The sequence below is a fragment of the Sturnus vulgaris genome, unplaced genomic scaffold, assembly GCF_052056855.1.
Source record: "Sturnus vulgaris isolate bStuVul1 unplaced genomic scaffold, bStuVul1.hap1 Scaffold_194, whole genome shotgun sequence".
In the NCBI taxonomy this organism is placed as follows: domain Eukaryota; kingdom Metazoa; phylum Chordata; class Aves; order Passeriformes; family Sturnidae; genus Sturnus; species Sturnus vulgaris.
The window spans coordinates 1,685,365-1,695,834 of record NW_028276164.1 but is presented as its reverse complement, the minus strand read 5'-3'; the positions used below and the strand labels follow the sequence as shown (position 1 = coordinate 1,695,834).

The window sequence follows — 10,470 nt, the reverse complement described above, 5'->3', positions numbered from 1 at the left end:
CCTGCCCAGGGCACACAGTGGGGGGTGGGGAGGGAGAGAGACCCCTGGGAGCCCCCGGAGTCACTCTGGGCATGGTGGGGGAGGGACTGGAGACTCGCAGGGTTGAGCAAGGGCCACAGAACACACAGGGACACGGAACACGGACATGGGAACACACATGGAGATAACACACAGGGACACAGGAACACACAAGGATGTGGGAACACACAGGGACACACAAACACACATGGAGATAAGAACACACAAAAACATGGAGCACACAGGGACATGGGAATAAATGTGGACACAAAACATGGACATGGACACAGGAACACACATGGATACACATAGACATGGAACACACATGGATGTGGGAACACACAGGGACATGGAACATGGACATGGGAACACACATGGAGATAACACACAGGGACATGGGAACACACATGGATGTGGGAACACACACATGGATGAGGGAACACACACATGGACAGGGGAACACACACACAGACATGAGAACAGGCACACGTGCATACACAGAGTTGTTTTGCTGAAGGGGTTTATTGATTATTCCAGGGAAATTCCCAGGGCTCCCAGGGGATCAGGGGGATTATCCAGAGATGATCATCTCCTCATGCTGCTGGAGGGGGACAGGATCTGGCTCCAATCACCAGTTCCAGACCTGAAAGGCAAAGCCCAAGTCGTGACACCCGTGTCCACTGGGACACGAGAGGGACCTTGTTCCCACCCCTCTCTTTGCAGGGACCTGCAGCAGGAGAAGGGATTTGGAGCCCCGGATACACCTGGGACTGGGCTTGACTCCTGACATCCATGGGGCTCCCAGAGTCCCTCACCCTGGAATATCCCAAAACTTCTCAGAGCCCTTGCTGCTCCACAGGGACACTGGGTGTCCCCAGAGCCCCCCAGTGCAAGGAAAGCCTTGGGGACAGCTCTGTCCACCGAACCCCAGCACATGGATCAGGGACAGCCCCCTCCATGTCCCTATGACTTTCCCAAGCTCTGCCCACCCCAGAGGGCTCAAGAATCTGCCCTGGTCCCCGAGGATCTTTTGTGGGGCTGGAGAACCCCCAAGATTTCTCACCAGGGCATCCAGAGGGGCAGCCGGGCATCACTCCCGCAGAAGCTCCACCTGCTCAGCCACGAGGGGCTGGGGAGAAAGGGGGGGTTAGAGCCACACTGGGGGATACTGGGGCTGGTTGGGAGATACTGGGGCAGGCTGGGGTGTACTGGGGCACAGTGGGGTGTGCTGGGGTGCACTGGGGGTGATGACGAGGACAGGGGAAGCTCTGGGCTCAGCAGAACTGCGAGTACCCACCTCAGACCTCTTCACTCGTTGTACTCCGTTCTTTCTCTGCAGAGAGATGGGGAGACGTCACTGGTCACTGGGGTGTCCCCAGTCCCAGCAAGGCATGGGGGGACCCAACTGGCCCCCAGTTCCCACACTGGTGCCCCAATTCCAGGACTTACCACAATGCATCCACCTGCAGCTCCTCCTATGACTACCTGCAGATGGAGAGCAAAGGTTTAGTCTGGAATGGCCCCTGCGGGGCTCAGGGGTCACAGGTGTCCCCACGCCCTGTGGCTGTCCCCAATCTGAGGGGGAAAATCCCTTCTGCTCCCCCAGTCCCACTCCAGGCAGTTTCACCCGATCCCTGTTCCTGCAGGGACCACGGTGGGGATGGAGACGAGGAGAGCGAGGGGAACTTGGGGCCTCCAAGGAGGAGGGGATGGAGTGGGATGTGAGGGCCCCAAAGACACTGAACTGGGGGGAGTTTGGGGACCCAGGGGATGGGGCTGGGGGAGTGGAAGGGATGGGAATGGGGGAATGCAGGTGGGGAGGCAGGAATTCCAGTGGGGGACATGGGGGCTGAAGTGGGAGGTGGGTGGGGACAGGGGAAAGCTGGGGCAGAGGACCAAAATTGTTGGGTTTGGGAGGGGCTTTGGGAGTCCAGGAGGGGGATTTGGGGATACTGTCATGGAGAATGAGAAAGGGAAGGGAGTGGAGGGAAAGAGGAGAGGAAGTGGACTGGGCCTGGGGCTCTTTGGGGTGCCTGGGGTGCACTGAGATGGGTGGGAATACAATGGGGACCCTGGGGAAGGGGCAGCCTTGGGAAGCTCTGGGATGTACAGGCACGCACTGGGGTGCACTGGGATGGCCTGGAGGGTCATGGCCATGAGAGGGGAGGGCCTGGTTCAGCAGAAGAACTCGGGGTACTCACCTTGCCAAAAGCAATGCCACCAACTCGCTGTGGAGAGAGCATGAGATGTCACTGGGGTGTCCCCAGTCCTAGTAAAGATTGGGGGTGACCAAACTTAACCCCAGTTCCCACACTGGTGCCCCCAGCTCCAGGACTTACCCCAGCACATATAGCTCCACCACTGCCATCAGAGGTGGCCTGGGCAAAGAGAGCAAAAGGTTGGTCAGGATTGGCCCTTGAGGGGCTGGGGGGACACAGGAGTCCCCAGCCCCCCACCTCCCACCCATGGCTGTCCTCTGCTCTGAGCAGGGGGTGCCAGGGGATTTGGGAACATCACTGCAAGGTGAAAGGCAATGAACTGAGGGCAAAGACTGGAGAGAAAACCCTGGGAATCATCTGAGGGGTTGAGAGGAGCAGGGGCAGAGGGGGAGGCATTTCCCAGTTTGTGCCAGCTCAGCCTGGCTTGGGACTGGAACAGTTCATCCCAGTTTGGCCGAGTTCAGCCTAGTCTGTGCTTAAATGAGTTTGGACCTCTTGGTCCCACTTCAGCCTAGTTTGGGATTGGCCTTTGTTCTTGTGTGGGCAACAGAGGAGATGCTGGGGAGATGCCCGAGGGGATCAAGAGGATGGGATGGGATGGGATGGGATGGGATGGGATGGGATGGGATGGGATGGGATGGGATGGGATGGGATGGGATGGGATGGGATGGGATGGGGAGGCCCAAAAGGACGGGATTTGGGGATAGCAGCACAGGAAAGCTCTGGGCCCTCGCAGGGAGGAGCCGGGTCCGAGCATCCGTGGGGAAGCCGGGCTCTGGCAGCGGGAGTTGAATTGCGGCAAGGGGAAGGACAGAGGCAATGGTGGCGAGGAGAAAGCGGCACGGCCCGGGGCCGGGGAGCCCGGCGGAGCCCCTGCATTGGGAAGAGCCCTCAGACCTGAGCCCAGCCCGTGCCTTTGGAGCCTCACCTCGCTCTGTGCCGGGAGGCACAGTAGGATGGAGAAGAGCAGGGCCACGCTGAGCACAGCCACCTTCATCTTCCTCTCGCACTGGGCAGCGCTGGCTGAGGCTGCAGCAGGGCAGGAGCACCTTTATCCCTGCCGGGACTCCTCCCTGCGCCCTCCCTGACAGCCCCCAGGCCAAAGCCCGGCTTGGCACAGCCCCCAGCCCTGGCCACAAGCCCAGCCCTGGCACAGAGTCCATCCCGGCTGGGGCACGGATCCAGCCCCGCTCCCCGCATCCCTGCAGCTTCCTGCACGGGGCAGCTGCCCCTGGAGGGGACCGGGCACCCGGGGGGCCGAGGGGGGCAGGCAGGGATCCAAAGGCAGCTGGGGACCCTGTGGGGACACCCCCACTCCAACACAATCCATCCTCCAACAGCCCCCAGCCCCACACCCCCCATCTCCCGGTACCCCTCCCCTCCCAGAGCGTTCCTTGCAGGACACCCCGGAGCTGAGCCCAGCCCCAAACCTGGAGTGTCAGAGCAGGATTGTCCCTGTTCCCACTGCAGCCCCTGGGCTCATTGGGGCTGCACTGGCCCCTCTTCCTGGGGCAGCAGCACCCCGGGATCAGGGAGAAGGGGCAGGGGGAGCACAGCGGGGTCAGGGGCCATGGCAGCAGCTGGGGGACCGGGATCTCCAGTCCCTGCAGGTGCCCTGGGGAGCACTGGGCAATGGTGACACTGGGACACCGGGGCTGGCCTTGTGGCAGTGCTGGGGTGGTGGCAGTGCCCGGCTCCAGCCCATTCCTGTCCCTGCAGTCCCAGACTGCTCCAGGCCCCCAGGGGAAGATCCCCGGGCAGAGTCCCTGGCACAGCCACGGCCACCGTGTCCTGCTGGATCAGCCCAACCCCGCTGTGCTGAGCTGGCCCAGCCATCGGCTCCCAGGGGCTCTGTGCCCAGCAGGGCTGTGGCTCCAGACCGGGCTGGCACTGGGACACAGCTCCCGCAGCTCCCCTGGCCCCAGGGATGGCCCTGCCCTGTCCTGCCCTGGTCCCAGCGCTGGCCCTGAGCTGGGGCTGACCTTCCCAGCCCAGGGTCCTGCGCTGCTGTCCCAGCTCAGAGGCCCCTGTCAGGGTCACCCCGAGGACACAGATCAGTGACAGTCCCTGCCAGGGCTGCCACGAGCTGCCAGTGCCTCCATTCTCCACTGACATTCCGTGACATGTTCCCTCCTCACGGGACACTGACCTCAAAGAAGGGACCTGTTGTGGCACAGGTCAGAAAATCCTTCAGGCACCTGACTTGACTGTTTGCGTTGGATTTTCCTGCAGAGCCAGCAGTGACCTGGAAGATTTTCCTTTTGCCTGTTGATGCTTTGTGCCTCCTTTGTTGGAGAACTGAGGAGCATTGATCCTGGAGGGGCACAATGGAGGTGAAGCTGCTCAGGAGATGAATTTCCAGCCCCTGGACACCTAAGGGGCCATTCCAGATGACCCCAGCATTGGATTGATGGGCTCCTTTTTCCAGATCAGCACTTCAGGACTCAGGGCTGACTGTGTCTACCAGTACCAAATTCATGGAAAACACCAAGCTGTGTGGCACTGTGGATCTGCTGCTGGGCAGGAAGGCTCTGCAGAAGGATCTGGGCAGGCTGGATCGATGGTCTGAGGCCAAAAGTGTGAGGGTCAGTAAGGCCAAGTGTGGGGTCCCACACTGGGGTCACAACAACCCCATGGAATGCTCCAGGCTGGGGTAGACAGGCTGGAAAACTGGAAAAGGTCCTGGGAGTGCTGGTGGCAGTGTGTGAACATGAGCACAGGTGTGCCCAGGTGGGCAGAGGCAAAGGGCACCTGCGCTGTCCCAGCCATGGGGCAGCAGCAGGACCAGGGCAGTGACAATCCCTGTGCTGGCACTGCTGGGGACCCTTGAGGGCTGGGTCCAGGGCTGGCTCCTCATGGCCACAGAGACATTGAGGGGCTGGAGCGTGTCCAGGGAAGGGAACGGAGCTGTGGAAGGTGCTGGAGCACCAGAAGTGTCTGATGGAGCCGGGGGGACTCAGCCTGGAGAAAAGGAGGCTCAGAGGGAACCTTCTCACTCTGCACAACTCCCTGACAGGAGGGGACTGCCAGGTGAGGGTCGGGCTCTGCTCCCAGGGAACAGGGACAGGGTGGGAGGAAACAGCCTGCAGCTGTGCCAGCTGGACATCAGGAGGAATTCCTTCATGGAAAGGGTGGTCAGGCCTTGAAAGGGGCTGCCAGGGGAGGTGATGGAGTCCCCATCCCAGAGGTGTCCAAGGAAAGCCTGCAAGTGGCACTCAGGGCTCTGGTGGGGATTGGTCACAGGGTGGCTTTGGTGGCATTGGAGGGCTCTTCCAGCCACAGTGATCCTAGGATTCTGGGATTGTCCTGGAGAAATGCTTTTTGGCTTTTTTTCCCATTCCAAGTTCTCTACTCGAGCTTCCAGTCTCCAGGGAGGTTCCCCATCTCACTTCCTCGTATCCAACCCCCTGATCCACAGACAGAACCATGGGGTGACCCACGGGCTGTGGCACCAGCACCACTCCCTTGAGCAGAAATTCTTCATAGCTGAGACAGTAGGAGCAGGAAAAACATCCTTCCTTAAAAGCTGGAATAACTGTTGGGACATTTTCTCCACAGCTGAGACACATCCCAAGGGAGGCAGGGCCATGCCCAGTTCCTGGAGCTGGGTGGCCTGTCCAGCTCATTGTCCCCACGCTCTTGGTGAACAACATCAGTCAGTTCACTTTGCACAAACTCTCTCTGCATGGACAGCACGTACAGGATTCCATCCAGGTGTTGGGATGGCTGCTTGTTCTCCAGGTTCCTGTAAATTGCCTCCCCCACAGGTGATTCCCTCAGATCCTGGGTACCTCCCTCATCAGGGGCTCACAAGATCTTGCTCAAAGAGATTCCTGTCCTTCCCAGTGAGCAGGAGCTGCTTCTGGAGGCTGAGGACTGCTACCCCATTCCCAACCCCACTGTCAATGCCCATATCCCCAGCAAGGAATCCCCTCGAATTCCTAACTCTTGGCCCCGAGATCTGGCATTGGAGTAACCAGCTGATGGTTTGCTCTCCCAGAGAGTGGCTGAAATCTTTTTGCATCTCTCCCAAGTCAGCCTCTGTTTCCATGGATCCTTCCTGGCTCCAGGGCAGCCAGTGCAGCCAAGGGCCATGGTCTGGTGTTTGTGTGTCTGGAGATCCAGAGCTGCCCTGTTCCCCTCCCTGGATGTGGAGCAGGGGCAGGATGGGCCCAGCTGTGTCACACAGAGCTGGTGCTGGGGTTCCTTCCCTTGGCTTGAACCTCAGGACACTCCCTCCCTCCTGAACTCGCTCAGGTTGAAGTCTCAGACTGTTGGAGGTGACAACCTTCAGAGGGACCTGCCTGTGTTTGCCCACCTTGTCAGCCACGACTGCACTGCTTTGGGATGGGGCAAATCCCTGGGATCTCCCTAAAGAGTTGGTGAACCTTAGGAAAACCTGGGAAGCTCTTCTTGGGAAGCACCACCAGGAGGATTGTAGCTTCACAAGGATGTTCAGGACACTGAGGAATTGTTGGAATCAGGGAGAGCACACCTATGACAGAGGCACAGGTGGGGCAGGTGCTATTCTTGTGTGTCCTCTGCTGAAAACATCTTGGAGGACAAAAGGCAAAAAAAGTGAAATTGGGAATTGTCTCCATCCCCAAAGCAGAGGCATGGCCCAGCACAGAGCTCCAATGCCTGACAAAGATCAAGGCCAGGATTTTACAGCACTACCCAGAAAGCCCCCACAGAGCACAGTGACTGCAGCCCAAGCCCACCTGTCAGGATTCCAGCAGGGACAGGAGCATGGCACAGCTGGGAAACTGATGGGGAGACCTGGAAAGGCTTTGCTATGGCCAGCAACTGCTCACCAGCCAGTTATCCCAGCCAAACCAGTACAACAGCACTGAGACCCCCTGTTCCTGCCCTGTGTCCCCGCCTCTCCCCCACACCACAGCTACTGAGGGAGTCTGGCAAGTGGAGGGCTCTGGGAAATTTGGAAAGATGTAAATATGGGGAGAACAGGCTCCTCTTTTATCCCCTGTGACCACCACAACACCTCCCTGTGGTCCCAGCCTCGGGAGAATGGCCAGGCCAGAAACTGATTTGAAACCTGACTGTGGAAGAAATCCCAAGGACAGGATGACAGGAAAATCAGAAATTTCCCAGGGTGCTCACAGTCCTGCCCAGGGAGAGGAAGGAACCAGTCCAGGACAGATCAGCTGCACCTCAGACCCCCCTGATCACTTCTCTAACCCATCTCTCCATCATACACCAAAATGGGAATTTGGGAATTTTCCATGTTCTAGTGAGCTGCTGATACGGAAACAGGAACACGTAGGTGCAGAGTTCATGAACCCACAGCTGGGAACATCTGGAATGGCCCCTTAGGTGTCCAGGGACTGGAAATGTCCCTGGGCCCCTCCAGGATCAACACTCCTCAACTCTCCAACAAAGGAGGCACAAAGCATCAACAGGCAAAAGGAAAATCTTCCAGGTCACTGCTGGCTCTGCAGGAAAATCCAATGCAAACAGTCAAGTCAGGTGCCTGAAGGATTTTCTGACCTGTGCCACAACAGGTCCCTTCTGTGAGGTCAGTGTCCCGTGAGGAGGGAACATGTCCTGGAAATGTCACGGAATGTCAGTGGAGAATGGAGGCACTGGCAGCTCGTGGCAGCCCTGGCAGGGACTGTCACTGATCTGTGTCCTCGGGGTGACCCTGACAGGGGCCTCTGAGCTGGGACAGCAGCACAGGACCCTGGGCTGGGAAGGTCAGCCCCAGCTCAGGGCCAGCGCTGGGAGCAGGGCAGGACAGGGCAGGGCCATCCCTGAGGCCAGGGGAGCTGTGGGAGCTGTGTCCCAGTGCCAGCCCGGTCTGGAGCCACAGCCCTGCTGGGCACAGAGCCCCTGGGAGCCGATGGCTGGGCCAGCTCAGCACAGCGGGGTTGGGCTGATCCAGCAGGACACGGTGGCCGTGGCTGTGCCAGGGGCTCTGCCCGGGGATCTTCCCCTGGGGGCCTGGAGCAGTCTGGGGCTGCAGGGACAGGAATGGGCTGGAGCCGGGCACTGCCACCACCCCAGCACTGCCACAAGGCCAGCCCCGGTGTCCCAGTGCCACCATTGCCCGGTGCTCCCCAGGGCACCTGCAGGGACTGGAGATCCCGGTCCCCCAGCTGCTGCCATGGCCCCTGACCCCGCTGTGCTCCCCCTGCCCCTTCTCCCTGATCCCGGGGTGCTGCTGCCCCAGGAAGAGGGGTCAGTGCAGCCCCAATGAGCCCAGGGGCTGCAGTGGGAACAGGGACAATCCTGCTCTGACACTCCAGGTTTGGGGCTGGGCTCAGCTCCGGGGTGTCCTGCAAGGAACGCTCTGGGAGGGGAGGGGTCCCGGGAGATGGGGGGTGTGGGGCTGGGGGCTGTTGGAGGATGGATTGTGTTGGAGTGGGGGTGTCCCCACAGGGTCCCCAGCTGCCTTTGGATCCCTGCCTGCCCCCCTCGGCCCCCCGGGTGCCCGGTCCCCTCCAGGGGCAGCTGCCCCGTGCAGGAAGCTGCAGGGATGCGGGGAGCGGGGCTGGATCCGTGCCACAGCCGGGATGGACTCTGTGCCAGGGCTGGGCTTGTGGCCAGGGCTGGGGGCTGTGCCAAGCCGGGCTTTGGCCTGGGGGCTGTCAGGGAGGGCGCAGGGAGGAGTCCCGGCAGGGATAAAGGTGCTCCTGCCCTGCTGCAGCCTCAGCCAGCGCTGCCCAGTGCGAGAGGAAGATGAAGGTGGCTGTGCTCAGCGTGGCCCTGCTCTTCTCCATCCTGCTGTGCCTCCCGGCACAGAGCGAGGTGAGGCTCCAAAGGCACGGGCTGGGCTCAGGTCTGAGGGCTCTTCCCAATGCAGGGGCTCCGCCGGGCTCCCCGGCCCCGGGCCGTGCCGCTTTCTCCTCGCCACCATTGCCTCTGTCCTTCCCCTTGCCGCAATTCAACTCCCGCTGCCAGAGCCCGGCTTCCCCACGGATGCTCGGACCCGGCTCCTCCCTGCGAGGGCCCCAGAGCTTTCCTGTGCTGCTATCCCCAAATCCCGTCCTTTTGGGCCTCCCCATCCCATCCCATCCCATCCCATCCCATCCCATCCCATCCCATCCCATCCCATCCCATCCCATCCCATCCCATCCTCTTGATCCCCTCGGGCATCTCCCCAGCATCTCCTCTGTTGCCCACACAAGAACAAAGGCCAGTCCCAAGCCAGGCTGAAGTGGGACCAAGAGGTCCAAACTCATTTAAGTACAGACTAGGCTGAACTCGGCCTAACTGGGATGAACTGTTCCAGTCCCAAGCCAGGCTGAGCTGGCCCAAACTGGGAAATGCCTCCCCCTCTGCCCCTGGTCCCCTCAAACCCCCAGATGATTCCCAGGGTCTTCTTTCCAGTCTTTGCCCTCAGTTCATTGCCTTCCACCCTGCAGTGATGTTCCCAAATCCCCTGGCACCCCCTGCTCAGAGCAGAGGACAGCCATGGGTGGGAGGTGGGGGGCTGGGGACTCCTGTGTCCCCCCAGCCCCTCAAGGGCCAATCCTGACCAACCTTTTGCTCTCCTTGCCCAGGCCACCTCTGATGGCAGTGGTGGAGCTCTATGTGCTGGGGTAAGTCCTGGAGCTGGGGGCACCAGTGTGGGAATTGGGGGGAAGTTTGGTCACCCCCAATCTTTACTAGGACTGGGGACACCCCAGTGACATCTCATGCTCTCTCCACAGCGAGTTGGTGGCATTGCTTTTGGCAAGGTGAGTACCCCGAGTTCTTCTGCTGAACCAGGCCCTCCCCTCTCATGGCCATGACCCTCCTGGCCATCCCAGTGCACCCCAGTGCGTGCCTGTACATCCCAGAGCTTCCCAAGGCTGCCCCTTCCCCAGGGTCCCCATTGTATTCCCACCCATCTCAGTGCACCCCAGTCACCCCAAAGATCCCCATGCCCAGTCCACTTCCTCTCCTCTTTCCCTCCACTCCCTTCCCTTCCTCATTCTCCATGACAGTATCCCCAAATCCCCCTCCTGGACTCCCAAAGCCCCTCCCAAACCCAACAATTTTGGTCCTCTGCACCTGCTTTCCCCTGTCCCCACCCACCTCCCACTTCAGCCCCCATGTCCCCCCACTGGAATTCCTGCCTCCCCACCTGCATTCCCCCATTCCCATCCCTTCAACACCCCCAGCCCCATCCCCTGGGTCCCCAAGTTCCCCCAGTTCAGGGTCTTTGGGGCCCTCACATCCCACTCCATCCCCTCCTCCTTGGAGGCCCCAAGTTCCCCTCGCTCTCCTC

General features: G+C 60.4%; 2 long non-coding RNA genes across 2 annotated transcripts; one reads left to right on the top strand and one right to left on the bottom strand.

Moving 5' to 3' along the window:
* Nucleotides 1-521: 521 nt before the first annotated feature.
* Nucleotides 522-2,398, bottom strand: LOC148218179 (uncharacterized). The gene is made up of 6 exons (XR_015800566.1): nucleotides 2,358-2,398; nucleotides 2,220-2,246; nucleotides 1,468-1,503; nucleotides 1,316-1,351; nucleotides 1,082-1,147; nucleotides 522-661 (listed from the first exon to the last, which is right to left on the bottom strand). It is a non-coding gene; the product is annotated as an uncharacterized LOC148218179 (long non-coding RNA).
* Nucleotides 2,399-7,688: 5,290 nt separating this feature from the next.
* Nucleotides 7,689-9,939, top strand: LOC148218178 (uncharacterized). The gene is made up of 3 exons (XR_015800555.1): nucleotides 7,689-7,773; nucleotides 9,761-9,799; nucleotides 9,911-9,939. It is a non-coding gene; the product is annotated as an uncharacterized LOC148218178 (long non-coding RNA).
* Nucleotides 9,940-10,470: the final 531 nt, after the last annotated feature.